The sequence below is a fragment of the Hyla sarda genome, unplaced genomic scaffold (assembly GCF_029499605.1).
Source record: "Hyla sarda isolate aHylSar1 unplaced genomic scaffold, aHylSar1.hap1 scaffold_495, whole genome shotgun sequence".
NCBI classification, from domain to species: domain Eukaryota; kingdom Metazoa; phylum Chordata; class Amphibia; order Anura; family Hylidae; genus Hyla; species Hyla sarda.
Genome location: NW_026610506.1, coordinates 66,360 through 73,641, shown reverse-complemented (window position 1 = coordinate 73,641; position 7,282 = coordinate 66,360). Strand labels below are relative to the sequence as shown.

Genomic DNA, 7,282 nt, shown 5'->3' with positions numbered 1-7,282 from the left:
TATGTATGTATGTATGTATGTATGTATGTGTATCTATCTATCTATCTACCTATCTCTTTCTCTCTCTCTATATGTATATATATATATATATATATATATATATATAATTTTTTTTTCTTTTAAATATATATATATATATATATATATATATATATACATATATAGAGAGAGAGAGATGGAAATACTTTTTTAAACATGTTTTCACCTTTTTTTTACCTTCTTTTTTTCTTCTCTCCATGTTTTCCTTCTTTCCTCCTTTTTTCCTATGCTGCTGCTTCTTATTTTTCTTCTTTTTCAGACCCTATCATTGCACTATTGCTTATTCAATACCACCAGCAGATGGAGACACTATATTACAACATTAGTTGTGAGCAGCAGTTTGTACAAACAAATGCCTCATAGCTGATGTCCTATCCATTATTGCAATGGATGGCTGGCTGGCAACATTTGTTTTAATTATTCCAATACCACAGTACCAATGCATGGTCAATTAACAAGATTCAGCACCCACTACCTGAAAGACAGCTACCTATCATGTCATGTCCAACCTGCACAGGTGTGCTGGTTGCTGAGCTTATTCAATTAAAGAGGACATTCAGCAGCAGCAGTCCTGTGCCTGGTCGCTCCAACAGGGGCCAGACACAAGCGGCACCACCTATTGTCTTTTGCCTGCAGTAGGGGCCCACTGGACTAGCCAGCAAGCAGCTGCAGCAAATAAACAGGTAATCTTTCTTTCCAACACTGAACCCTGGTGGTGCACTTAATATATGCTACCAGATAGGGGACATATCAGATATTAAACTGATATAAACAGACACCACATTTGATACCAGCCAAAAGGAAGAATGAGAAGTGATAACTGTGAAAGGGGAGGAACCAACGCTGTCCCCTTCACATGCACCATCACTACTTGTAGGAAGGTAGGCTGGCTGGCAGCCTCCCATACACACTCTGGCTGGGTGGCAGTCACCCACCAGTACACACAGCAGGCCCTAAACCCATATCATTATTGCTAAGCAGGAAGATGGGAGTCCATTTCACTCTGATGGACCATTTTTAAATGCAATCCATAACCTGGCTTTGGCAGGAACCCTTCTTACTCCTCCTACTTGCATTTGATACTGGGTTTAGGATCTGCATAGGAAACACACACACACACACACACACACACACACACACAAGCACACACTTACCTGTGTTGCCTGCTGACGCCTCCTTGGCTGTCCCCAAACGGTATAAAACCAACAGCCACGGGAAGCTGTAAGGATAGAGGACATACCTGCATCCTATTGGACTCACTTGTCTTAGTTAAATCCAGCTTATTTGAAAACTTATGGTGCTGCTGCTTCTGATCATGGCAGTGCTGCTTCTGACAAGGCTGTTCTTTGGTGGGCCTAGGTGACATCACAATCTCCATGGTTACATACACAACAAAGGTCAGATGTTGTTTACACCTGGCCATGCCAGTGGTATTGAGTAGCATATCACAGTGCTAAGGGTCCTGGATGCAACAATCTTTCAATGGGGAATAGCCGCACTGAGTTTGTCAAGTGCACCCATGTTTGCAACTCCAACAATACACACATATGTATGTATGTATGTTGTATGTATGTATGTATGTATGTATGTATGTGTATCTATCTATCTATCTATCTCTTTCTCTCTCTCTATATGTATATATATATATATATATAATTTTTTTCTTTTAAATATATATATATATATATATATATATATATATATATATATATATACATATATAGAGAGAGAGAGAGAGAGAGATGGAAATACTTTTTTAAACATGTTTTCACCTTTTTTTTACCTTCTTTTTTTCTTCTCTCCATGTTTTCCTTCTTTCCTCCTTTTTTCCTATGCTGCTGCTTCTTATTTTACTCCTTTTTCAGACCCTATCATTGCACTATTGCTTATTCAATACCACCAGCAGATGGAGACACTATATTACAACATTAGTCGTGAGCAGCAGTTTGTACAAACAAATGCCTCATAGCTGATGTCCTATCCATTATTGCAATGGATGGCTGTCTGGCAACATTTGTTTTAATTATTCCAATACCACAGTACCAATGCATGGTCAATCAACAGCAATGACACCCCCATGTCAATTAACAAGATTCAGCACCCACAACCTGAAAGACAGCTGCCTATCATGTCTACCTATCATGTCATGTCCAACCTGCACAGGTGTGCTGGTTGCTGAGCTTATTCAATTAAAGAGGACATTCAGCAGCAGCAGTCCTGTGCCTGGTCGCTCCAACAGGGGCCAGACACAAGCGGCACCACCTATTGTCTTTTGCCTGCAGTAGGGGCCCACTGGACTAGCCAGCAAGCAGCTGCAGCAAATAAACAGGTAATCTTTCTTTCCAACACTGAACCCTGGTGGTGCATTTAATATATGCTACCAGATAGGGGACATATCAGATATTAAACTGATATAAACAGACACCACATTTGATACCAGCCAAAAGGAAGAATGAGAAGTGATAACTGTGAAAGGGGAGGAACCAACGCTGTCCCCTTCACATGCACCATCACTACTTGTAGGAAGGGAGGCTGGCTGGCAGCCTCCCATACACACTCTGGCTGGGTGGCAGTCACCCACCAGTACACACAGCAGACCCTAAACCCATATCATTATTGCTAAGCAGGAAGATGGGAGTCCATTTCACTCTGATGGACCATTTTTAAATGCAATCCATAACCTGGCTTTGGCAGGAACCCTTCTTACTCCTCCTACTTGCATTTGATACTGGGTTTAGGATCTGCATAGGAAACACACACACACACACACAAGCACACACTTACCTGTGTTGCCTGCTGACGCCTCCTTGGCTGTCCCCAAACGGTATAAAACCAACAGCCACGGGAAGCTGTAAGGATAGAGGACATACCTGCATCCTATTGGACTCACTTGTCTTGGTTAAATCCAGCTTATTTGAAAACCTATGGATCTGCTGCTTCTGCTCATGGCAGTGCTGCTTCTGACAAGGCTGTTCTTTGGTGGGCCTAGGTGACATCACAATCTCCATGGTTACATACACAACAAAGGTCAGATGTTGTTTACACCTGGCCATGCCAGTGGTATTGAGTAGCATATCACAGTGCTAAGGGTCCTGGATGCAACAATCTTTCAATGGGGAATAGCCGCACTGAGTTTGTCAAGTGCACCCATGTTTGCAACTCCAACAATACACACATATGTATGTATGTATGTATGTAATGTATGTATGTAATGTATGTAATGTATGTATCTATCTATCTCTTTCTCTCTTTCTATATGTATATATATATATATATATATATATATATATATATATAATTTTTTTTTCTTTTAAATATATATATATATATATATATATATATATATATATATATACATATATAGAGAGAGAGAGAGATGGAAATACTTTTTTAAACATGTTTTCACCTTTTTTTTAACCTTCTTTTTTTCTTCTCTCCATGTTTTCCTTCTTTCCTCCTTTTTTCCTATGCTGCTGCTTCTTATTTTTCTTCTTTTTCAGACCCTATCATTGCACTATTGCTTATTCAATACCACCAGCAGATGGAGACACTATATTACAACATTAGTTGTGAGCAGCAGTTTGTACAAACAAATGCCTCATAGCTGATGTCCTATCCATTATTGCAATGGATGGTTGGCTGGCAACATTTGTTTTTATTATTCCAATACCACAGTACCAATGCATGGTCAATCAACAGCAATGACACCCCCATGTCAATTAACAAGATTCAGCACCCACTACCTGAAAGACAGCTACCTATCATCTCATGTCCAACCTGCACAGGTGTGCTGGTTGCTGAGCTTATTCAATTAAAGAGGACATTCAGCAGCAGCAGTCCTGTGCCTGGTCGCTGCAACAGGGGCCAGACACAAGCGGCACCACCTATTGTCTTTTGCCTGCAGTAGGGGCCCACTGGACTAGCCAGCAAGCAGCTGCAGCAGTAAATAAACAGGTAATCTTTCTTTCCAACACTGAACCCTGGTGGTGCACTTAATATATGCTACCAGATAGGGGACATATCAGATAGTAAACTGATATAAACAGACACCACATTTGATACCAGCCAAAAGGAAGAATGAGAAGTGATAACTGTGAAAGGGGAGGAACCAACGCTGTCCCCTTCACATGCACCATCACTACTTGTAGGAAGGTAGGCTGGCTGGCAGCCTCCCATACACACTCTGGCTGGGTGGCAGTCACCCACCAGTACACACAGCAGGCCCTAAACCCATATCATTATTGCTAAGCAGGAAAATGGGAGTCCATTTCACTCTGATGGACCATTTTTAAATGCAATCCATAACCTGGCTTTGGCAGGAACCCTTCTTACTCCTCCTACTTGCATTTGATACTGGGTTTAGGATCTGCATAGGAAACACACACACACACACACACACACACACAAGCACACACTTACCTGTGTTGCCTGCTGACGCCTCCTTGGCTGTCCCCAAACGGTATAAAACCAACAGCCACGGGAAGCTGTAAGGATAGAGGACATACCTGCATCCTATTGGACTCACTTGTCTTGGTTAAATCCAGCTTATTTGAAAACTTATGGTGCTGCTGCTTCTGATCATGGCAGTGCTGCTTCTGACAAGGCTGTTCTTTGGTGGGCCTAGGTGACATCACAATCTCCATGGTTACATACACAACAAAGGTCAGATGTTGTTTACACCTGGCCATGCCAGTGGTATTGAGTAGCATATCACAGTGCTAAGGGTCCTGGATGCAACAATCTTTCAATGGGGAATAGCCGCACTGAGTTTGTCAAGTGCACCCATGTTTGCAACTCCAACAATACACACATATGTATGTATGTATGTATGTTGTATGTATGTATGTATGTATGTATGTGTATCTATCTATCTATCTATCTATCTCTTTCTCTCTCTCTATATGTGTATATATATATATATATATTTATTTATTTTTTTCTTTTAAATATATATATATATATATATATATATATATATATATATATATATACATATATAGAGAGAGAGAGAGATGGAAATACTTTTTTAAACATGTTTTCACCTTTTTTTTACCTTCTTTTTTTCTTCTCTCCATGTTTTCCTTCTTTCCTCCTTTTTTCCTATGCTGCTGCTTCTTATTTTACTCCTTTTTCAGACCCTATCATTGCACTATTGCTTATTCAATACCACCAGCAGATGGAGACACTATATTACAACATTAGTCGTGAGCAGCAGTTTGTACAAACAAATGCCTCATAGCTGATGTCCTATCCATTATTGCAATGGATGGCTGGCTGGCAACATTTGTTTTAATTATTCCAATACCACAGTACCAATGCATGGTCAATCAACAGCAATGACACCCCCATGTCAATTAACAAGATTCAGCACCCACTACCTGAAAGACAGCTACCTATCATGTCATGTCCAACCTGCACAGGTGTGCTGGTTGCTGAGCTTATTCAATTAAAGAGGACATTCAGCAGCAGCAGTCCTGTGCCTGGTCGCTCCAACAGGGGCCAGACACAAGCGGCACCATCTATTGTCTTTTGCCTGCAGTAGGGGCCCACTGGACTAGCCAGCAAGCAGCTGCAGCAAATAAACAGGTAATCTTTCTTTCCAACACTGAACCCTGGTGGTGCATTTAATATATGCTACCAGATAGGGGACATATCAGATAGTAAACTGATATAAACAGACACCACATTTGATACCAGCCAAAAGGAAGAATGAGAAGTGATAACTGTGAAAGGGGAGGAACCAACGCTGTCCCCTTCACATGCACCATCACTACTTGTAGGAAGGGAGGCTGGCTGGCAGCCTCCCATACACACTCTGGCTGGGTGGCAGTCACCCACCAGTACACACAGCAGACCCTAAACCCATATCATTATTGCTAAGCAGGAAGATGGGAGTCCATTTTACTCTGATGGACCATTTTTAAATGCAATCCATAACCTGGCTTTGGCAGGAACCCTTCTTACTCCTCCTACTTGCATTTGATACTGGGTTTAGGATCTGCATAGGAAACACACACACACACACACACACACACACACACAAGCACACACTTACCTGTGTTGCCTGCTGACGCCTCCTTGGCTGTCCCCAAACGGTATAAAACCAACAGCCACGGGAAGCTGTAAGGATAGAGGACATACCTGCATCCTATTGGACTCACTTGTCTTGGTTAAATCCAGCTTATTTGAAAACCTATGGATCTGCTGCTTCTGCTCATGGCAGTGCTGCTTCTGACAAGGCTGTTCTTTGGTGGGCCTAGGTGACATCACAATCTCCATGGTTACATACACAACAAAGGTCAGATGTTGTTTACACCTGGCCATGCCAGTGGTATTGAGTAGCATATCACAGTGCTAAGGGTCCTGGATGCAACAATCTTTCAATGGGGAATAGCCGCACTGAGTTTGTCAAGTGCACCCATGTTTGCAACTCCAACAATACACACATATGTATGTATGTATGTATGTTGTATGTATGTATGTATGTATGTATGTATGTATGTATGTATGTGTATCTATCTATCTATCTATCTATCTCTTTCTCTCTCTCTATATGTATATATATATATATATATATAATTTTTTTTCTTTTAAATATATATATATATATATATATATATATATATATATATATATACATATATATACATATATAGAGAGAGAGAGATGGAAATACTTTTTTAAACATGTTTTCACCTTTTTTTTACCTTCCTTCTTTCCTCCTTTTTTCCTATGCTGCTGCTTCTTATTTTACTCCTTTTTCAGACCCTATCATTGCACTATTGCTTATTCAATACCACCAGCAGATGGAGACACTATATTACAACATTAGTCGTGAGCAGCAGTTTGTACAAACAAATGCCTCATAGCTGATGTCCTATCCATTATTGCAATGGATGGCTGGCTGGCAACATTTGTTTTAATTATTCCAATACCACAGTACCAATGCATGGTCAATCAACAGCAATGACACCCCCATGTCAATTAACAAGATTCAGCACCCACTACCTGAAAGACAGCTACCTATCATGTCATGTCCAACCTGCACAGGTGTGCTGGTTGCTGAGCTTATTCAATTAAAGAGGACATTCAGCAGCAGCAGTCCTGTGCCTGGTCGCTCCAACAGGGGCCAGACACAAGCGGCACCACCTATTGTCTTTTGCCTGCAGTAGGGGCCCACTGGACTAGCCAGCAAGCAGCTGCAGCAAATAAACAGGTAATCTTTCTTTCCAACACTGAACCC

General features: G+C 41.0%; 1 pseudogene; it reads right to left on the bottom strand.

Moving 5' to 3' along the window:
• Positions 1 to 2,395: 2,395 nt before the first annotated feature.
• LOC130337336 (U2 spliceosomal RNA) lies at positions 2,396 to 2,498 on the bottom strand (annotated as a pseudogene).
• Between the last annotated feature and the right edge of the window lie 4,784 nt (positions 2,499 to 7,282).